Source organism: Macaca fascicularis, chromosome 6 (genome assembly GCF_037993035.2).
Source record: "Macaca fascicularis isolate 582-1 chromosome 6, T2T-MFA8v1.1".
NCBI classification, from domain to species: domain Eukaryota; kingdom Metazoa; phylum Chordata; class Mammalia; order Primates; family Cercopithecidae; genus Macaca; species Macaca fascicularis.
Genome location: NC_088380.1, coordinates 78,921,518 through 78,945,167, shown reverse-complemented (window position 1 = coordinate 78,945,167; position 23,650 = coordinate 78,921,518). Strand labels below are relative to the sequence as shown.

At 41.2% G+C, this 23,650-nt stretch overlaps 1 long non-coding RNA gene across 9 annotated transcripts in view; it reads right to left on the bottom strand.

Annotated features, from left to right (window-relative positions):
* LOC123573984 (uncharacterized) overlaps positions 1–23,650 on the bottom strand; it is a 123,470-nt gene that overhangs the window by 31,832 nt on the left and 67,988 nt on the right. For 4 of the 9 annotated variants that reach the window (XR_012413739.1, XR_006698751.3, XR_012413740.1 and 1 more), the window contains exon 1: positions 12,154–12,290. The exons of the other annotated variants lie outside the window; for them this stretch is intronic. This is a non-coding gene — a long non-coding RNA (uncharacterized lncRNA). Of the gene's footprint in view, positions 1–12,153; positions 12,291–23,650 lie in introns of those variants that run through there. 9 annotated transcript variants of the gene reach the window in all.

Below are 23,650 nucleotides of genomic sequence, written 5' to 3'. Positions count from 1 at the left end.
ATTTAATTCTCAGACCCAGCCAAGACCCTAAGAGGGTGGAGGTGGAATTTTTCCATCCCTAGAAGAGCAAAAAATTCTCTCTGACCTTCTCCCATCTTCCTTCACTTTCCCTCATTTCTCTCCTGAAGTCAGTCATAGAAAGTAGAACTCCTTTCCCTCAAAGCAAGAAATTACTGTCTGACTTTCTCCCTTCTCCCCTAAAGGCTGCCGAATGACGGGTGTTCTGCCCTCAACCCCCAAAGGAAGAAATGCTCCAGATTGGCGAGGAAGAATCTGCACAAACAGGGCTTAGTTCCCTCTCAGTTCGTTTTCATTCAATCGTTTGTCCAATCGCGTTTCTACTTGCCTGTCCATTCTCCGTCAAAGAAAAACAGAAATCTACACAGTTTTCCTTGGATCTTTGGGTCTTCATTTCAAAAGCTCCCATGTCACATAAAACTTTGTTAAGCAAATGTGCTGTGCTTCTCTCTTGCTCACCTGCCTTTTGTTGTAGAAGTATCTGCCAGGATCCTGGCGACGGGTAGTAAAAAGGGATTACCTTTTCACCCCTACAGAGGCTGCTAGAGCTTGTAAAAATGCTGGGAAATACTTTCGCAGAGTCCTACTAATGTTTTCAATTCTTTTCCTAAGTTATTCTCATTCTTTTTGAAAGATACTTAACTTTTTCTATGGTTTGTTACTGTGGGTTTATAATTACATTTATTTTTTCCTTTTCCAAAAAATAAAACGAGTGTGATTTAAATAATAAAGTTTTTCTTATTAAATATTCTCAAATTGAGTGAACTAGATATGGGTTAGTGTTTACAAATGAATTCACAAGCAAAGGAAGTTTACAGATAGAACTCAGTTATCTGCCTTTGAAAGACATCACTGTTGTGCAGTGTTTTTTTTTTTTATTTTCTTTTATCATCCTTTTCTTCTTCTCTCACAGGTATCTTTCCGTTCCCTTAAGGTGTATATGCACACATATGTAATCAGTTTGTTAGTGTCAATCATCAAGAATCAGTTCATCAACTGGCCAACAAGTGATAGGAAACTGTTGCTCATAGTTCTTATATTTAGGTAACAAATTATGTCTATCTTCGCTGGAGGCTTCATAATTCAGCAAAGTTGTCAAGCCTCAAGGCATAAATTGAGTTTGTGTTGTTATGCTCAGACCATTTGTTCCCCCAAAGAAGACCACCAGAGTCCAGAGTCAAAGCCAAGCGGCAAGGATCTTTACTGCAAGTTCGAACTTGGTCCCTCCATTCCACAGCATACAAGAGGGCCTCGAACAACGCGAGTGCTTGCTTTTTATAGCCCGATGTAAACAGGATATGTAAAGTTACAGGGAACAAGGTAATTCTCTCGGTTACAGCATTACAATTGGTTATCATTCTACATTTAGCATTCCTTATCGGAGATCTCCCAGGTGATGTTTTTCTGAAGTTTGAAAGAAATATGGAGGAATGTGTTTGTGCTGGGCTCAGGAAGTTGGGAGATATATGGGGGATGTGCCTCATTCCTTTCAGTGTTTATTCTTTGTCATATCTAGACTAATTGACTGATTTTTAGTTGTATATCGGCAGTGAAATTTTTTATTAAGTATAATCTATGTGGACTTTGTGTTCCACTTGACTGTTACCCATTTCAATTTTTAGATTACTGTTGGTTATTGTATGTGTCATGCATGCCCGTGTGAAGAGACCACCAAACAGGCTTTGTGTGAGCAATAAAGCTTTTTAATCACCTGGGTGCAAGCGGGCTGAGTCCAAAAAGAGAGTCAGCAAAAGGAGATAAGGGTGGGGCCGTTTTATAGGATTTGGGTAGGTAAAGGAAAATTAGTCAAAGGGGGGTTGTTCTCTGGCCCGCAGGAATGAAAGTCACAAGGTACTCAGTGGGGGAGCTTTTTGAGCCAGGATGAGCCAGGAAAAGGACTTTCACAAGGTAATATCATCACCTAAGGCAAGGACCGGCCATTTTCACTTCTTTTGTGGTGAAATGTCATCAGTTAAGGTGGGGCAGGGCATTTTCACTTCTTTTGTGATTCTTCAGTTACTTCAGGCTAACTGGGTGTATACGTGCAAGTCACAGGGGATGCGATGGCTTGGCTTGGGCTCAGAGGCCTGACAGTTTGTATATTTCTTTGTTATTCTGTCAAAATAAAGGCATCGGCCAGGTGCAGTGGCTCACGCCTGTAATCCCAGCACTTTGGGAGGCCGAGGCGGGCAGATCCCTTGAGGCCAGGAGTTCGAGAGCAGCCTGGCCAAAATGTTGAAACCCCATCTCTACTAAAAATTAAAAAATTAGCTGGGCAAGGTGGCACATGCCTGTAATCCCAGCTGCTCGGGAGGCTGAAGCATGAGAATTGCTTGAACGCAGGAGGTGCAGTTTGCAGTGAGCCGAGATCATGCCACTGCACTCTAGCCTGTGTGACAGAGTAAGACTCCGTCTCTAAATAAAGACATAAATAAAGGCATGGACTACAACCTGTGGACAATTACTAGATCAAGTTAATTTTTCAACCTTCAAATATATCCTCTTTATATAATTTGTGACCCTGCCTTGAAGATTTCCTAAGGCAGGAAGTATGTGGACCTAAGAAAGGACTAGGTAAAGGCACAGAGTTGTACCTTTCATAGTGTGCCAAGTCTTCCTTCACTCACTCCCTTGGAATGCTGAGCACTCTACTGTTACCTTGAAAGCCTTTGAAGCTCTCCATACTCACCTCCGGTGTAGAAGGCAGTTAATTGAGCCTGTAGAGAGCCAGTCGGTGAAAATTATCTTATGCTCCACCTTTGCCAGCCTCTGAATTTATTGGTTGAAATGTTGAACAAAATTTAGTAACAGAAGCAGAATGTGAATGACTATCTCCCCCAACAGAATTTTTAAGTAAGCAGACCTCTCCACTTATTAGAACCCCTACCCCAGAGCTCCCTCCAGTGCGACTCCTTTCTGTGGCTGGGCGCTCAGCAGCATCGTGCTGTTTCCTGTGCCTCACCTCTGTATTCTTGTCTAATTCTGAAGCTTTCAGGGCTGTTGCCCTTTTCCTGCATGTTTAACTGTTCCATTTCTATTCTCTCAGAGTTAAATGTATGTGAAGGTGATCTTGAGATCTGAGTTGACCACCCACTTAAGAGCCAAGGGTGTGATATGGCAGCTATAGAAGTTCTGAAGAAGTATACCATGCTTGGCTGGGCACGGTGGCTCACACCTGTAATCCCAGCACTTTGGGAGGCCAAGGCAAGTGGATCACCTGAGGTCAGAAGTTCAAGACCAGCCTGACCAACTTGGAGAAACCCCTTGTCTACTAAAAGTACAAAAATTAGCCCAGCGTGGTGGCACATACCTGTAATCCCAGCTACTCAGGAAGCTGAGGCAGGAGAATCACTTGAACCCGGGAGGTGGAGGTTGCAGTGAACCGAGATGGCGCCATTGCACTCCAGCCTGGGCAACAGGAGCGAAACTCCATCTCCAAAAAAAAGAAGTATACCATGCTTGGGTTATATGGCTGCCCTCGCTGTGCACAAATTACCCACCTCCCAACTAAGTTATGACTTTGGAGGAAGCCTGACAATCAAAATTGGCTTGTATTAGGCAAGCACATGTACCCAAAATAATCAAGAGAAGGGTTATAGTGACTGGCAAATTCTGAAGGATTCTTTTCTGTTCATTTCCTAATTCCTCCAAATCATTCCACATCTTGAATCTTCACACATTTTCAGCCTTTCCACACATGCACTAGATCCCTTCTCACCCCCCTTACAAGGCCTCACACTAGAAATTCTCCCTTCTCTCTCCTCTACTATCAATTTTTTCCTCTTGACTGAACAATTTTCTCAATATACAAACAGGCTGTTGCATTTCCCACATTCTAAAACCCTGTCTCGATCCCACTTCTCCCTCCAAACATTGCCCTAATTTTCTCCTTCTCCTTATAAGCGAGCTCCTTAGAATATATATATATTTCAATTCTAAGAGTGGGAAGAAGAAGGAGAAGGAGAAGGAGAAGCAAGAAGAAGGAGAAGGAAGAAGAAGAAGAAGAAGAAGAAGAAGAAGAAGAAGAAGAAGAAGAAGAAGAAGAAGAGAAGAAGAAGGAGAAGACGAAGAGGAAGAAGAAGGAGAAGAAGAAGGAGAAGAAGAAGGAAGAAGGAGGAGAAGGAGGAGAAGGAGAAGGAGGAGGAGGAGAAGGAGGAGAAGGAGGAGGAGGAGGAGGAGAAGGAGGAGGAGAAGGATGAGGAGGAGGAGGAGGAGGAGGAGGAGGAGAAGGAGAAGGAGAAGGAGAAGGAGAAGGAGATATATACTATTTCCAAATTCTTTAGAACCCACTTCAATCAGGTTTCATCCCCACCATCTCACTGAAGCTACTTTTTTCTAGGTCTCCAATGATCTCTCTACATTCTTAATCCGATGGTTATTTCACAGTTTTCACTTTACATGCCCCATCACCAGCATTTAACACAGTTGACCACTTGAAATATTTGCTTCTTTTAGCTGTTTTTCTTCCTATTTTTCTTCTCAATCTCTTTTGCTAATTTCTTCTTCTCTCTCTTGGTGTCTAAAGGTTGGAGAGCCCAGGGTTCAGATGTCGGTCCTCTCTTATCTGTGTCCACTCCCTCCCTTGGTAATGTAGCAGGACGAGTGGCAGACAAAACTCCTCAGACACCGAGTTAAAGAAGGAAGGGGTTTATTCGGCCGGGGGCATCGGCAAGACATCTGTCTCAAGAGCCAAGCTCCCCAAGTGAGCAATTCCTGTCCCTTTTAAGGGCTCACAACTCTAAGGGGGTGCATGTGAGAGGGTCATGATTGATTGAGCAAGCAGGGGGTATGTGACTGGGGGCTGCGTGCACCAGTAATTAGATCGGAACAAAACAAGATAGGGATTTTCACAGTGCATTTCTATACAATGTCTGTAATCTATAGATAACAGAACCAGTTAGGTCAGGGGTCGATCTTTAACTACCAGGCCCAGGGTGCGGTGCTGGCCTGTCTGCCTGTGGATTTCATTTCTGCCTTTTAGTTTTTACTTCTTCTTTCTTTGGAGGCAGAAATTGGGCATAAGACAATATGAGGGGTGGTCTCCTCCCTTATTCCCCCCTTTTGAGACTCTCACTCATTGTATTATTGGGAGTTCTCACTTTTATTTTCACTACCCATGCCTTCTTGCAAGACAGATCAATAGTGATTTATATAGTACATTTGTGCTGAGGCATTTTGGCGAACTAAGGTAGCAATGAAGCTTTTAATCATTCGAGGAAGTACAGATGTCAAACAAGGGAGCAGTAGGCAGGTTCCTATTATTATTATAACTCCTATTATAAGAGTTTTAAATCCTTCTAGCACTGGGAACCATTTTCCAAACATGGCCCCAGGATCAAATCCATGCCACACTTGCATGGACACATGTGCCAGTTTTGTCATATCTCTAACTATGTCTTCAACTACTTGCCCTTGGTCATCTATGTGTAGACAGCAATTAGTAAGGTTAAATTTTCCACAGACCCCTCCTTCAGCTGCTAGCAAGTAGTCAAGAGCCAATCTATTTTGATAGATAGCATTTCTCATCTGAGTTTCTTGCCGGGCCAGAATAGTCAAGGCTATGCTGGTTTTATTAGTGATTATTTCTAAGACAGATTGTAACTGTATGATTCGGTTGATCATGTAAATGTGGGTCCAGTTTCCCCATGAGCCGTCTTGTGCCCGAGTAGCAGGCCCATAATATTGTATGATTCTCTCAGGGGCCCATTCATCATCTTTCCAATTTCCTATAGTTATGCTTCTCTTTTTATGAGAAGCATAGACAGGGAAGCCCAGGAGTTCACCTGTTTTTATGGGCAGTAGGAAGAAAGATGGTTTAATAGTGCCAATAACACAACTACCTGCCCACTGGTCAGGTAATTTGACATAAGCTCTATGCCCGCATATCCAATACAACTCAGTGGGGGCTGTCCAGTCCCGGTGGGACTCCGGGTGGGTCCACACGGTTTGCAACTTTGAGAATTTGCTAAACGGATTCCTCTCTGTTTGATTGGAACTCCACCAAGTGACTGTTTTTGTGGTACCATTATACAGTTTCTGTCCCAGACAACTAAGTCATCCTACAGGGTGAGTGAATTCTTTTCCTTCTCTAGCTATGCAATATTGTCTAATAATTGAGGCTTTTAGGACCCAGGAATTATCAGGGTGATTCTTTTGAGCTGGGAATTCATCAGGAACTGGGTCTGTAGGCACTAATTCTTAGGCTTCCAATGGCCACTGATCTCCTATTATAGTTCCTCTACATACATAACATGAAGTGACATTGAGAGACTGGGCTACATGGTCGGCTAATTGCAAAAACAAATTTCTTGTTTTTCCTGGAATTTCTGGTACTGGTACATTTAGTTCATCATAGAAAGTTTGAAACACTGGCTCAGGAGAGCGTTTGTAAACTTCTCCTCGAACCAAGATATTTACTCGAGGATCCAGTCTGGCCCCATCAATTCCGATGGTCACACACTTCTCTTCTTTCCAGCAAGGATCAAGGGGATTGGTTATTACTAGCTCTAAGGGGTTACATTGTCCCTTAGTACAGGAAGGGCCATTTTTTCGTTTCTGAAGGTGGACTGGATCCTTTTCATCTTTCTTTTCTTGTTGTTGTTGTTGTTGTTGTTGTTGTTGTTTTGAGATGGATTCTCGCTCTGTCGCCCAAGCTGGAGTGCAGTGGCCGGATCTCAGCTCACTGCAAGCTCCGCCTCCCAGGTTCATGCTATTCTCCTGCCTCAGCCTCCCGAGTAGCTGGGGCTATAGGTGCCCGCCACCTCGCCCAGCTAGTTTTTTGTATTTTTTTAGTAGAGACGGGGTTTCACCATGTTAGCCAGGATGGTCTCGATCTCCTGATCTAGTGATCCGCCCGTCTTGGCCTCCCAAAGTGCTGGGATTACAGGCTTGAGCCACCACGCCCGGCCCATTCTTTTATTTTATCCAAGTGGCCTAAATGACACAAGACCAGTATTTACATTTATTTCCACACAGTCCTAATTTATGACAGATGTACTTATTTTCTGCCATATAGCCTCTTTTCTAATTAAGAGAACCACACCTTATTCCTAACTTACTACTATTAATGACAGCACAGGCATCAAATTTTAAGGTGATTTGTTTGGGCACCCTTTTTTTTTTTTTTGGCTAACACTTTACTCATATCATTTATGAACTCCCACCAGTCCTTAGTCCTTAATCTTATTTTAAGAACTGTGGTCATGGGAGGCTCAGATGGGTCATAACACACATCAGGTTGGTCATTTCCTGGGCTACATACCTTGTATAGAATAACATTATACAAACAAGTTCTTTTTAGAGTTCCAGTACACTTATAATAACCGTAAAATAATAGGACCTTAGCAACCTTTTGTCCTACCTCAGTGACTTGATGTATACACTGGGAACAGCCCTCAGTCTGAGGAAGGTCAGTTGAAGTCCTTACTGTACAAGTCCAAATTTTAAGGAAAATGAGTCCTGTGATGAGTTTCCTCATGCTTCAGCCGTGCATGGACCAGTCAGCTTCTGGGTGTGACTGGAGCAGGGCTTGTCGTCGTCTTCAGAGTCACTTTGCAGGGGTTGGCAAAGCTGCTCCCGTCCTTGTACCACTTACAGTCTACTAATGTTTAAGGATGGTCTCGGAGGCTGGGCCTGCTAGAATAAACTGAGTCCAACCCCTCTACACAGTTATGTTCAACTGGGCTCTCTGATACTGAGAACAAGGTGGTGGGGTTTAGGGTTTTGCAAACTTCAATGGTTATGTGGGGATTTTCACACAGCAAGCTTTGGTACTTGGTTATTCTAGCATTTGTTAACCATTGATGTTCTTTGGTATTTATTAAAGTTACCACAGCATGGGGGGCTTTATATTCAGGTTTTGCCTAATGGTTAGTTTATCTGCTTCTTGTGCTAACAGGGCCTTTGCTGCTAGGGCCCTTAGACCTGGGGGCCAGCCTTTGTTAACTCTGTCTAGTTGTTTTGAGAGATAGGCCACTGGCCTTGGCCAGGCCCCACAGTCTGGGTTAAAACTCCAACTGCCATTTTTTCTCTTTCTGACACATAGAGTGTAAAGAGTTTTGTCAGGTCAGGTAGCCTCAGGGCTGGGGCCGACATGAGTTTTTCTTTTAACTCATGAAAAGCTCATTGCTGTTGGTTGTAATAGATGTAGTTTATCTAATCTACATTTTTATTAACCATCACCTACTAAAATATTGACTCAAATCCTGCAACTATTTGATTTCAAGCTTTAAATTGATCTGGTATTCCTCGTGGGACTCCAATTGCATCTAAATAGACATGAGAGTTGAAAAACCCGTAAGGGGCTTCTCTCGCTTTATGATATCTTATTATTATTTTTCCCTTCTGGTTGATGAAATGCCAGGGTGAAAGGGATAGCCAATTGGACTAAAGTACAAGTGCCACTCCAGTTATTCAGCAGAGTACCTAGTAAAGGTCCACCACAATACCCCACCACACATCTGCTCAGGGATGAACAAGGGCTGACTGATTGATAAGCTCTTGAAAATTCTTAAGCTCACTGCATCCTTTCAGGTCTCCAAGGAATGCTAAGTTTCCTCCCTGCTGTGAGAGACATGAAGTGAACTTAGTGTTGGGAGATGGAAGCTGGATGGCCCTCAGGGGCTGACCTGCAGGGACTTTGGGATATAGCAGAGAGAGCTTGGCATGACTTATTACTCCAGGCTGTAGAGTCCTGGAAAAGAGCTATCATGCAGCCTACACCTGGTCGACTGGAGGACCACCTTAGTGGAAGGGGGACAATCCGGGCCTCTGGCCTGCCATGTGCACAAGCATAACAATTGCTTTTGTTTAATGAGCAGATGGAATATTTGATCCATTTTAACCAGGCGTTTGCATCTTGGTATCCTGTCTTAATTGCTAAAGTTTTTTTAAGTCTTTAACTTCTATGATCCTCTAGTAAAATGAATGTATGGTTTTAGGGAAATTACAAAATCAGTTGTGGCAGTCCATCCTTGCTCTTTAGTGGTCCACAGAATGTTGGACCAACTATGGCACAAATGCTCTACATCAGGGGGCAACACTCCTGGTTGGCACTGGGGTCTTTATCAAAATCTCCCCCGATTAAATGGTCCTAGTTTACTAATGCCCAGCCTGAGGAGAGTCAGGAGGGACAGAAGTACTTTTCTGAAGTAGAAAGCTGTCTTTGACTTGGCAAGTCCTCACAGGGTATAACAAGGCAAGCATTAAATGCAATAGTTTGAGGTGAAATTGACTTGGTTATATCAATAACTAGATGGTCAGCAATAGAACGAGGACAGAAGAAAGAGTAATAGAATAGATTAAAAGAGTTAAATTTTTCTTAGCTTTAGTTTGGTAGGGTTTTCCCCTGGGACTATGGCCCATGACTCTGGAGGGGGTGGTGCTTTCTTGACTCGGGTGTGATGAGCCCATCCTTTTTTTGCTGTATGAACAGCAGTCTTGGTGGTTAGCAGCACAAGGTAAGGTCCTTCCCAGGCTGGCTCAAGTTTTTCTTCTTTCCACCTTTCGATGAGAATGTGATCTTCAGGCTGGTGCTGGTTTGCTGGAAATTCTAGGGGTAGTACATGCATTAAAAGACTTTTAGGGTTTTTTTTGGTTTTATTTTGTTTTTTGTTTTTTTTTTTTTTGCGAGAAAGGAAAGTTGAAGATAAACCAAGTATATAATTTTTAGAGCCTTTTTACTGATGAATTTCCTTTAGCACCTATTTTTATTAGTTTTAAACCAAGGAAAGCCAAATACCATTTTACATTTAACAGTGCTTCTCGTATGATTTCTATACCACATAAGCTAAATTTTATCTTTATATTTGTGTGTTATTAATGTTAAACCTAATTTTAATAAAACCTTGTGGACATATTTATTTAATTTTTAATGTTTGACCACAAGGTAAGATTTTATAGACTCTTTTTAACCTTTTACAATTTTTGCTAAAGAGCAGGTTGGTGCTTTAAGAAAAACCTGTTATGCTTTTATTTTAATGTCCAGTTCACAGAAAAACTGGATGATACTTCTTTAACTTTAGCTAATATGTTTACACACAGAATGTTCTTTACAATTAACATTTTAAACCTTGCTTAAACCTTCAAAACAGTAATTTTTAACTTTTTAATGTAGGTAAAAATATACATTCTTATGCCTCCTTATAATCCTTTTACCAATGGTATATTTTGCTTTCCTTACACACCTTGCACATAAACTGTTTTTTTTTTTTCTTTCAATAGTTTTACATTCAGGAGGCCTAGTTACTTTTAAATTATACAATATTTTTTGCATAAATTCTTTTTTTAACACACTTTTTTTTTTTTTTTTTTTTTTGACATGGAGTCTCGCTCTATCGTCCAGGCTGGAGTGCAGTGGCGCTATCTCGGCTCACTGCAAGCTCCGCCTCCCGGGTTCCCGCCATTCTCCTGCCTCAGCCTCCCTAGAAGCTGGGACTGCAGGCACCTGCCACCACGCCTGGCTAATTTTTATTTTTTTGTATTTTCAGTAGAGACGAGGTTTCACTGTGTTAGCCAGGATGGTCTCGATCTCCTGACCTCGTGATCTGCCCACCTCAGCCTCCCAAAGTGCTGGGATTACAGGCATGAGCCACCGCGCCCGGCCAACACACATTTTTTTATAACCTTTTTTTTTTTTCTTTCACAACTTTTACAGGCAATTTTTTTTATGTGCCTTAACTTTCTGACTTATTACAAACATTTCTTTCTTTAAACAACCAGTTAATTTATTTCAGGACAAGAATTTACCATATAACACTCTTTTTATATAAATTCCCCCCCCTTTTTTTTTTTTTTTTTTGAAGATGATAACCATTCTTTTTCTTTTCCAAAGCGAACCTTTTTTTATGTCTGTGGACTAGACTGTCTAAGGCCACAAGAATATAATTACTATAATACATGTTACACTGTTAACTTTTAGCAAACTTTACTTTTGTTGAAAACCTTGTAAGTTTGGGATTTTAATTATCTTTTGCTATCAATAAGACCTTGTTTTGTCCAAATTAGAATTGGTATGATGACTTTTAAAGGAATAGGGTACACTTTTTTTTTTTCTTAACTACTTATATATCTCTCTCTTTCTTTCTTTCTCTCTTTGACTTTCCTTTTGCCTCTGTCTCTTCCTCTCTCTCTGCCTCTTTCTCTCTCTCTCTCTCTCCTTGACACCCTCTTTGTCTGTCTCTTCCTCTCTGTCTCTTCCTCTCTCTCTCTTTGCCTCTGCCAGCCGCTTATGCTGCTGTTCTCTCAACTACTGTGTGTTGGGGGCAGGGGATCTAAAACAAGCTGGTCTGGGTTTCCTGGCTTACAGGTTACCTTGTGCCATACCTTTGAAACAAGGGACCTGTCCACTCTTCCTTCTAATGGCCAACCTACCTCTAATGCTGGCCAGTCTATCTTACACAAAGTTTTAAGTGTTCCTGGTGTCATAGTACTCCATAGTCTCCCTTAAATCCTTTTTTTGAAAATTTTCCACATAGTTCCTAGTGGGGTGGGCTTACTTTGTGCCTCACCCGTGTTTCCTCTAGACAAAACACCACGCTCACACCACACGCACACCACAAAACAAAGAACAGGTAAAAAGGGCACACACACACTTTTGTAGTTTACACCAAACCAAAATCAAAACCAAAATCAGAGTATCCAGAAATCCAAGCCAGGTCAAAACCAAAACCAAAGTATCAAGCAATCCAAGTCAAGTCAAAAACAAAAACCAAAGTGCCAGTACAGGCACACCATGGGTGATCAGGCCACGCTTCCACTCAAATGGAGTAGGCAAGTTCCCAAGACCAGTCCTGTCAAGCAATTCAATCCAAGTCAAAACCAAAGTGCTGATAAAGGTACACCGTGGGTGATCAGGCCACGCTTCCACTCAAATGGAGTAGGCAAGTTCCCAAGACTAGTCCTGTCAAGCAATTCAATCCAAATCAAAACCAAAACCAAAGTGCCGATAAAGGTACACCATGGGTGATCAGATCACGCTTTCACTCAAATGGAGTAGGCAAGTTCCCAAGACCAATCCTGTCAAGCAATTCAAACCAAGTCAAAAGCAAAACCAAAGTGCCGATAAAGGCACGTCTTGGGTGATCAGGCCACGCTTCCACTCAAACAGAGTGGGCAAGTTCCAAAGACTAGTCTTACCAAGTTTCAGAAGTCCAGACTCCAAGTGCCCGTTCCTTCCCGGTGTTCAGCCACTGCGTTGATCCTCCACAGGGGCCTGCCATACACTGCTCTGGCGAGGCGTCCCACCGGGGCAAATGCCTACCTGGGAGCGCTCCCAGGATCCGCGTTGCTTGGGCTGGTCCGAGTACCCCGCAGGATGTTCCACAGGGCAGGCTTAAGCCGCCTAAGGAGCTGCCTCAACCGTCCACCATTCACCTCGCTTCCCGGTCAGGGAACCGAGAAATGTAGCAGGACGAGCGGCAGACAAAACTCCTCAGACACCGAGTTAAAGAAGGAAGGGGTTTATTTGGCCGGGGACATTGGCAAGACTTCAGTCTCAAGAGCCGAGCTCCCTGAGTGAGCAATTCCTGTCCCTTTTAAGGGCTCACAACTCTAAGGGGGTGCATGTGAGAGGGTCGTGATTGATTGAGCAAGCAGGGGGTACGTGACTGGGGGCTGCGTGCACCAGTAATTAGATCAGAACAAAACAAGATAGGGATTTTCACAGTACATTTCTATACAATGTCTGTAATCTATAGATAACAGAACCAGTTAGGTCAGGGGTCGATCTTTAACTACCAGGCCCAGGTTGCGGCACCGGGCTGTCTGCCTGTGGATTTCATTTCTGCCTTTTAGTTTTTACTTCTTCTTTCTTTGGAGGCAGAAATTGGGCATAAGACAATATGAGGGGTGGTCTCCTTCCTTATTAATATCAGCTGCACTCACTGCTTTAAATTTAATTTTTCAGTTATAAGTGAATGGTTCGGCCAGGCACAGTGGCTCAAGCCTGTAATCCCAGCACTTTGGGAGGCTGAGACAGGCGGATCACAAGGTCAGGAGATCGAGACCATCCTGGCTAACACAGTGAAACCCCGTCTCTACTAAAAAATACAGAAAACTAGCCGGGCGAGGTGGCGGGCGCCTGTAGTCCCAGCTACTGGGGAGGCTGAGGCAGGAGAATGGCATAAACCCGAGAGGCAGAGCTTGCAGTGAGCTGAGATCCGGCCACTGCACTCCAGCCTGGGCGACACAGGGAGACTCCATCTCAAAAAAAAAAAAAAAAAAAAAAAGTGAATGGTTCTTACATTTATGTTTCCAGCACAGAACTCTACTTTGAACTCCAGACCTCTGTGTCTATTGCTTACATATCTCAAATTTATTACAGCTGCATGAGCTTCTAATAGCCCTCTGAACCAGTTGCTCCTACAGTCTTCTCTTTCTTAGCTAGTGGCAACACCATACCTCTCACTGCACAGACCAACAACCTTGGTGTCATTCTGATGTTTTTCTTCTCCCATACCTTGGATTGGGTCTACCAGCAAATACCATCAATTCTACCTTCAAAATATATGTCCTAAATGTGATTATCCCCACTGCCATGCCCTAATCCAAGTCTTCATCATTTCTTGCCTGGATTACTGCATCATTTTTAATTTAATTTAATTTTTTTATTTGTATAAATTTAAGGAGTACAAGTATAATTTTGCTACATGAATATATTGCATAGTGGTGAAGTCTGGGCTTTTAGTGTATCAGTCACCCAAATAATGTACATCATGCCCGTTAACTAATTCCTCATCATTCACCTGCCTCCCAGCCCTCCACTCTCCCAAGTCTCCGGTGTCTATCATTTCATACTTTATGTGCATGTGTACACATTATTTAGCTTCCACTTGTGAGAACATGCAACATTTGTCTTTGTCTTATTTGTTTCACTTAAGATAATGGTCTTCAGTTCCATCCATATTGCAACAAAAGATATTATTTCATTCTTTTTAAATAGCTGAATAGTATTCCGTTGGGTATAGATACCACATTTTCTTTGTCCAATCATCTGTCGATGGACACTTAGGTTGCTCTATATCTTTGGTATTGTGAATAGTGCTGCAATAAACATATGAGTGCAGGTATCTTTTTGATAGAATGATTTCTTTTCTTTTGTGTAGATACCCAGTAGTGGGATTACTGGATTGAATAGTTCTATTTTTAGTTCTTTGAAAAATCTCCATATTGTTTTCCATAGAGGTTGTAATAATTTGCATTCCTATCAACAGTGTACAAGTGTTCCCTTTTCTCCCCATCCTCACCAACACATGTTGTTTTTGTCTTTGTTAGTAGCCATTCTGACTGGTGCAAGATGGTATCTCATTGTGGTTTTAATTTGCATGTCTCTAATTATGAGTGATATTGAGCATTTTTTCATATGTTATTAGCCATTTGTATATCTTCTTTTGAAAAATGTCTTTTCATGTCCTTTGTCCACTTTTTAATAAGGCTATTTGTTTTGTTGTCGTTGTTGAGTTGTTTGAGTACCTTGTAAATTCTGGATATTCATCCTTTGTTGGAAGCATAGTTTGAAAATATTTTATGCCATTCTGCAGGTTGTATGTTTATTCTGTTGATTATTTCTTTTGCTGTGCATAGTTCTTTGTTTAAGTCCCATTTGTCTATTTTTGGTTTTGTTTCTTGTGCTTTTGAAATCTTAATCACGAATTCTTTGCCTAGATCAATGCCCAGAAGAATTTTCCCTAGGTTTTCTTCTAGTATTTTTATAGTTTTAGCTCTTACATGAGCCTTTGAGCCATCTGGAATTGACTTTTTTATATAGTGAGAGATAGGGATCTAGTTTCATTCTTCTGTATATGGCTATCCAATTTTCCCAACACTATTTTTTGATTGCTCTGGCTATTTGGGTTCTTTTATTTTTATTCATTATGAATCTCATGATTTTTTTTTAATTTTATGAAAAATGACAGTATTTTTATTGGAATTACATTGAATCTATAGATTGCTTTGGGCAGTATACTCATTTTAATGATATTAATTCTTCCAATCCATGAACATGGGAGGTTTTTCCATTTGTTTGTGCCATCTAAAATTTCTTTCCTCAGTGTTTTGTAGGATTTTTTGTAGAGGTATTTCACCTCCTTGGTTAAATATATTCCTATGGTGGGTTTTTTTTTTTTTTTTTTTTTTTTTTGCTGTTATTTGTTTTGTTTTGTTTTGTTTTAGCTATTGTAAAAGGCATTGCCTTCTTGATTTGGTTATCAGCTTGATCATTACTGGTATATAGAAATGCTACTAATTTTTGCAGTTTGATTTTGTATCATAAAACTTTACCTAATTTATTTATAAAATCTAAGAGTTTTTTGTTGGAGTCTTTGGGGTTTTCTAGAAATAAGCTCATATCAATGAACAGGAATAATTTGACTTCCTCTTTTCTAACTTGCATGACTTTTATTTTTTTCTCTTGCCTGATTTCTCTGGCTAGGACTTTGAATACTATGTTGAATAGGAATGGTGAAAGTGGGCATTATTTTCTTGTTCCAGCTCTTAGAGGGAATGCATTCAACTTTTTCCCATTCAGTATGATGTTGGCTGTGGGTTTGTCATATATGGCTTTTATTATGTTGAGGTATGTTCCTTCTATGCTTAGTCTGAAGGCTTTTATCATGAAGGAATTTCAGCAAATGCTTTTTCTGCATCTATTGAGATGATCATGTGTGGTTTTTGTGCTTCTCTTTATGTGATGAGTCACATTTATTAATTTACTTATGTTAAAACAACCTTGCCTCCCTAGTATAAAACCACTTGATCATGGTATATTATCTTTTTCATGTGCTGTTGGATTTGGTTTGCTAGTATTTTGTTGGAGATTTTTGCATCTATATTTACCAGAAATATTGGTCTTTAGTTTTGTTTTTTTTTTTCCTTATGACCTTGTCTAGTTTTGGTATTGAAGTGGTACTGGCCTCATCGAATGAGTTAGGAAAAATTTCCTCTTCGGTTTTTTAAAACCAAAAGCAAGCAGAGGCTGGGCACAGTGGCTCATGCCTATAATCCCAGCACTTTGGGAGGCTGAGGCAGGTGGATCACGAGGTCAGTAGTTCGAGACCAGCATGACCAACATGATGAAACCCCGTCTCTACTAAATTACAAAAATTAGCTGGGTGTGGTGGCACAGGCCTATAATCCCAGCTACTCAGGAGGCTGAGGCAGGAGAATTGCTTGAACCTGGGAGGAAGAGGTTGCAGTGAGCACTCCTGCCTGGGTGACAGAGCAAGACACAGTCAAAAAAATAAATAAAATAAATAAATAAATAAATAAATAAACCCACCACCAAAAGCAAGCAGGAATAGCTATACTTACATCACATAAAACAGACTTTAGGGCCAGGCACAGTGGCTTACACTTGTAATCCCAGCACTTTGGGAGGCCAAGGCAGGTGGATCACTTGAGGTCAGGAGTTCAAGACCAGCCTGGCCAACGTGGTGAAACCATGTCTCTATTAAACATACAAAAACTAGCTGGGCATGGTTGCAGGTGCCTGTAATCTCAGCTCCTCGGGAAGCTGAGGCAGGAGAATCACTTAAACCTATAAGGCGGAGGTTGTAGTGAGCCAAGATTGTACCACTGCACTCCATCCTGGGTGATGGAGCAAGACTCTATCTCAAAACAAAACAAAACAAAACACACACACACACTTTAAATCAAAAACAGTTTAATAAAAACACACAAAGAAGGTCAATATATAATGATAAAGGAATGAATTCAGCAAGAGGATATAACAATCTTAAATATATATGCACCCAACACCAAAGCACCCAGGGTCATAAAACAAATATTAGCAGACACACAGAAAGAGATAGACAGCAATACAGTAGTGGAGGACTTCATTACCACAGTCATAGCACTAGACAGGTCATCGAGACTGAAAAATAACCAAAAAAATGGACTTAATTGTTCTTTTGACCAAATTGACTTAGAATGTTATAGACTAATTTGCACACCAACTGAAGAATATGTGTTCTTATCAGCAAGTGGAACATTCTCCAAGACAGACCATATTTTAGACCACAAAACAAGTCTCAACAAATTTTTAAAAATCAAAATCATAACAAGTATCTTCGCAAGCTACAGCAAAATAAAACTAGAAATCAATAACGAGGAATTCTTGAAACTATACAATACCTGGAAATTAAACAACATGTTCCTGAATTATCATTGGGTCAATGAATAAATTAGGATGTAAATTTAAAACTTTTTTGAAATGAGTTAAAACAGAAACACAACATACCAAAACCTCTGGGATACAGCAAAAACAATGCTAAGAGGGAATCTTATAGCATTAAATGCCTACATCAAAAAAATAGAAAGATCAAAAATTAACAACTTCATGTTGCATCTCAAGGAACCGGAAAAACAAGAACAAACCAAACCCAAATTTGCCAGTAGAAAAGAAATCACAAAGATCAGAGCCAAAGTAAATGAAATAGAGACACTAGTGTTATTCCCCAATAACCCTGACTCTATCTCAGCATTTACTTATTGGAAGACCCAAATTGACAGCAAGTTAGTCTGTAGATTAAATGATACATCTAGCAGAGTGCCCACCCAAGAATTAAATTTTGTATAAGTTAATCTTGCCATCTTCCTACCGACAAAATAATAGAAATGCAAATAATCCCAAACAGTGAATGATCTGACGCTACCTAGATTTAGGTCTCAGGTCCTGACTGTACACATTAACATAGGATTAGTTAGCTTTTTCTAAGTGTGCCAGCACATCAGAGGTGCTCAGGGAATGCATTGTGAGGGACATGGATTTCTAACCCCATCAGTAAAATGGAAATGCCAAAATATCACTGTATCTCCTTCTGGTAATTTGATTGACTAATTCGATGTTAAATTCTGGTATCCTGACAAGCGTATCATTAGCCACTTACAGGGATGATTTCCAGTGCTTGAGGCAGGAATGCCTTATTTCTGATTTAGCAAGTAATGTGACCAGTGCATAAACACTCATTAAGGGGTAATGCAGCATTTAATCAATGAGGGGAAATTTCCCCTGAGAGTGCATAAGAGGAGATAACCCAGAGCACAGAGGAGTGTAAGAATCTAGAAGGGACCTGACACTCTGTGCCAAAGCTCCATGGGGTTTATTGGATCCCAGCTCATCCCGGCTCCCTGCAGTGTTGGCAAATTGAAGCCCTCCGGAAGGCATCTTTGGTTTAACCAGCTGGAATTGTTTTGCTCTTTCTGATTTCCACTGAGGATGAGAGGAGTGGGCAGAAATCAATTGAATTTGTTTTGTGGTAAGAGTTTCTACCAGGAAATGACTGCTTTGGGTTCCCACCAGCTTCAGTAGGAGGATTAATTAAATCATTATCCTGCTGGCTGGCATTTAGTCAGTGGACGTCTTTAATCCACAAGGCAGTTTCTAAAGTGTTCAGTTGAAAACAAAGATGCTGTTTACCCCACTCTCTAATGGAGCTCCAACCAGGGTCATTAACCGTCAACACTGACAGATACCGGGTCAGCTTCAGAGGAGCTTGCATTAGCTATGCCATTTCCTTTGGAGCTTGACTGGGAGTCACTGACTTTTTTCACCTCATTTCCCTTAGCACTGAAGCAGTTCCGTTGGTAATAGCTGGCTCAGGAAACCCGGGGAGCTGCCTAGTGGTGATAGCCATGCCTTGTTTTCCAGAAGCACAAGCCACAAATGGACATATGCCATCTACTAGTTGTACTATTGTTGATTTGTATTTATTACATCTCAGAGTAAGTAACAGGCTATGCAGAGCCCTCTAGTGTTTGACTCCACAGAAATGGTGTTGATCTGTCAAAGTTTCTTTACTTATCAGTATGAAACAGTATTGTGTAAGTTCATTGCTCCACAAGGCCATTATGAAAAGAGGCAATAACAACATGGTATGCCGGACTTGATATGCCCGATGCCTCTTGCTTTGCAAGAAAAGACTAGATGGCGAGGTCCCTAGACACAGAGGTTCTCGCCAGGATTTTTAATGGCCAATTGTATAAATAATTAAGTGAAGAAGAGTAGAGAGTATCTTAGCGTATTCATTTCCTGCTGCCACTGTAACAAATTACCACAAATTTAGTGCCTTAAAGCAATACAAATTAACATCCAGTTCTAGAAGTCAGAAATCTGACTGGATCTCACCGGACTAAAAGGTGTCAGCATGGCTGTGTTGCTTCTAGGGGTCTAGGGGGCATCTGTTTCCTTGCCTTTTCCAGCTTCTAGAGGCTTCCTGCATTCCTTAGCTTATGACCCCCAGTCAGCAATCCTCTGCTGCTGTTGTCACATCTTCTCTGACTCTCCTGCCTCCTTCCTTCCCTCCTAAGGACCCTTGTGATAATATTGGGCCCACTAGATAATCCAAAATAATCTCCTCCAATACAAATCTCTTAATTTAATCACATCTGCAAAGTCCCTTTTGCCATGTAAGGAACCATATTCCCAGGTCCCAGGGAAAAAGACATGGATGGCTGTGGAAAGTCATTGTTCTGCCTACCACACCTATTAAGGTAATTGCTGTTTTCCCCTCTCAAGATTAGAGTTGTTTCAAGTTCCTTTTGCCATGGGAAGACAAAATAGCAATGTAGATATGGTCCCTGAGAGACACAGAATCTCATCTTCCATTGTCAAATGCAGTTTCAATTACTCAGGCAACGACCATTTTCAAGGACCATAAAAGATAATGGCACCTCCTGGCTGAACAGATGGCCTCTTAGCATGTTTCTGAGTTAGATGTGATAACAGTTTCATGGCTGGGAAGTGAGTGGGGCAGGAGATGGGGCTGTTGGAAGGGTAAGATGATCTCTGAATTGAATCCTCTGTCTTAATGTCCCCTGAGTTTCTGGGTTATCTGGAAAACCCTCCTAGGGGAAGTCAAGAAGCCTCAAAAAGCAAGAACACTCTCTTCTTTAACTGCACTCTCCACCCTGAAGAGTTGAGATGTGACAGAATGAAAAGAGCATGAGGTTTGGAGTCAGACAGAAAGGCGTTCCAATCTCTGTGTGACCTGCAGCATGTTTCTTAACCTCTCTGGGCCTTATTGTCCTCACCTGTAAAATGAAAATAATATCTACCTCTTAGGGCTCATATAAACATCAGAAACAATGTATGTAAAGTTCAAAGGATGCTGTTGGGCTTGTGGTAGGTGCTCAAAAATAGTAAGTACTATTATTATAGTAGTCATCGTTGTTGTTGAGGATCTGTTGTTACAACAGGAAGTAGAGATTGGAGTCAGAAGTCTGCCAGGAAAATTTTAACTGGTTGGTATTTCTCACATTAATAACGCCACTAGACATTTGACCAAAGCAGGTAAGACAACTTGACGGCAAGGATGATAAACAAAAATGACTCACTCTCTCTACATTTCCACCCCCGATTTCCTGTGCTCTCCCTATCCAAACACTCCTCTGGAAGAAGTCTTGATAGTACCTTCTTAGGCTGTATGGAAAAGAATTGAACACAGTAATATCCCCAGCCTTGAAGATGTTCAGATTTACCCAGTGGGAAACAGTTTCATTCTTCAAATTATTTGGTGAATCAATCTAATTTTATTCCCATCCATCAAATTTTCAGGTTGGAAGAGGTCCTATCTGCTCTTCCAGTGTTGAGAACTAACTGATATAGCGTCATATTGGTGGAGCTCAAAATGTCACTGGCAATGCTGATGGGAGATCATGACTTTAGATCTATAGCCACATGGGCTTACCTTCAACCCAGCCCACTCCGTTCCTGGAATAGCTGGACAAGTCAAAGACTCTCCTAAAGAGTGGGCCCTTTAGTCTGGCCAAAAAATAGATTAGAGTAGAATGTCTGACTCCTGAGGATTAACCTGCTCCAAAATAAGCCCAAAGAAGCTAACTGACCATACTTAATTCCTTCCACTAAATTTACCAACCAGAAACTCCTCTTCCTCCCAAGGGCAAGAATGGGTGGAGGTGATGAAATAGGCTAGGAAAGTTACAGTAGCAGAAATTCCTTTCTCTGTATCCAAACCTGAGTCCAGGATCACTCACAATGGGGGAAGCCAGCTGCCATGTCATGAGACTCTCAAGAAACCCTATGGAGAGGTCCTTGTGGTAAGGAATTGCAGCGTCCTGCTAACAACCAGCACTAGCTTGCCAGGCATATGTGTGAGCCACTTTGGAAACAGATCTTAGTCCCAGCCAAGCCTTCAAATGCCAGAGCCTATTGTGAGGCGTAGGGTTTGTCAGGCAGATCAGATCTGCATTTGACAAGCAGCAAATCAATGAACTAGATACCTGCACAGCTGAAAGTGGAGGAAGAAGATACAATTGATGTGTTCGGCAGCAATAATGGAGGCATCTATTTAAAAAAGAGTACTTTCTAGCCAGGCATGGTGGCGCGTGCCTGTAATCCCACCTACTCGGGAGGCTGAGGCAGGAAAATCACTTGAACCCGGGAGGTAGAGGTTGCAGTGTGCTGAGATCATGCCATTGCATTCCAACCTGGGCAACAAGAATGAAACTCCATCTCAAAAAACAAAGTACCTGCTACTTGAATCTAGAACTGTTCTACACAGACAAAGACACGTTCTTAGTTGGAAAACTACAATTTGGTTCGAGGATACCCTAACAACTAGAGTTTAGTTTTCTTTATTCTTTCATTTTCTCTTTCCACATTAATTTGTATGTCTGTGTACAAGTACACTGCTTTTGTTCTGGGGTTTATTAAATTGTTTTTACTAAATAGCCAGTGGTATGTTTTGATTGGCATCAGATGGAAGTGGGGTGGGGGAAAACTGTTCTTGTTAAAATGCTCCTTTTCTCCATTAATGGCATGGCAATTTAACTTTAATTTTTTTTAATGAAAAGTCTCACATATTTATTACTGAACCCAGACAACCAATGTGTTCATAACTGATTCAGAGAGAAAAAATATATTCCTAATAAAACATGTCCAGCTCTCCAGGTAATGGTGAAATTTTCAGCTTGATATGGTAATGTGATTATGATGCTCACACAACATAAATATGTGTGTCATCTCATGTGCAATTACTAATAGACGCAGCTTAGTTCTTCTCCAATGTCTCCTTTTAGAGTTGTACCTGATTTTATTATCCGAATCCACTGGGGAATGGGACAATTTTACTTTTATTTCTTGGCCATGAGTCGCTTAATCCTGAAAGTCTTGTGAGAAGATCTGGTGAGAAGCAGAGTCAAGTACACACCACGATGGCAGAGAAAAAAAGAGAAGGGGCTTGACACCTTCTTTTTTCTTTTGAGACAAAGTTTTGTTCTTGTTGCCCAGGCTGGAGTGCAATGGCGCCATCTTGGCTCACTGCAACCTGCTGCCTCCTGGGTTCAAGCGATTCTCTGGCCTCAGACTCCTGAAGAACTGGGATTACATGTGCCCGCCACCATACTCGACCAATTTTTGTATTTTTAGCAGAGACGAGATTTCACCATGTTAACCAGCCTGTTCTCAAACTCCTGACTTGTTTCTGCTATTAGCTGTCAGTCCTCTTCATTGCGGTATGAACAAGATTAATTTTTGTGTGTGTGAAACTGATGTGGATGGTCCGCCTGCTGCTCCATGAATCAATTTCAACACTGTCTTGTCCCAACTCAAAATGAGTTCTCCATTTGCAAACTGTTGATTTCTTTTGGGCATCGTCTCCACAACCTTTTCATAAAGCATCAATGATTTCATTATTCCTCTACCCAAACTTTACCATAAGTATTCTTTTTTTGAGACAGTATCTTGCTCTGTCACCCATACTGGAGTGCAGTGGCATGATCACAGCTCACTGCAGCCTCGACCTCCCAGGTTCAGGACATCTTCCCACTGCAGACTCCACAGTAGCTGGCCCTGCAGGCATGTGCCACCATGCCCAGCTAATTTTTGTATTCTTTGTAGAGAAGGGGTTTCACCATTTTGCCCAGGCTGGTCTTGAATCCCTGGGCTCACGGGACCCACCTGCCTTGGCCTCTGAAAGTGCTGGGATTACAGGCCTGAGCCACTGCATCTGGTCTCATTATAAATTTGATGTTTCTGCTTGTTTCAATTTTAGCAGACTTTATATTGCTTTGATGGCGTCTCTTTTCAAACTCATGTCTTACCCTTCTGAGTGCCTCAAACTAGAGTCTGTTCAGATATAACAGATTTGTAGCAATTTATTTTGGTGCAAAATGTGTGGAATTCATGCACAATTTTCTCATAATACGTATTTTTCTATGAGCTTCTTGAAGACCCCTTGTACTGGAAAACAGTATTCAAAAGGATATATAAAAGGATGGTAGATATGCAAGTGCCACTTACTTCTGGGATGCAAGGATGATTCAACATATTCAAGCAAATCAATATGATATACCACTTGAAGAGAATGAAAGATGAAAACACATCATCTCAATAGATGGAGAAAAAGCATTTCACAAAATTCAACTTACAGTCATCATAGAAATCCTAAACAAAATAGATAGAGAAGGAAATTTACCTCAACAATAGAAATAACCAAGCAGGCAAAATGGAATGCTTTTCCTGTAGGATCTCACATGATGCAAGAATGCTTTCACCGTTTCTATTCAATAAGTACTGGCTGTCCTAGCGAGAGTAATTAAATAGCAAAAGAAGTAAAACTCATCCAAATCAGAAAGAAAGAAGTAAAATTATATTTGCTTGTAGATGACATGATATTCT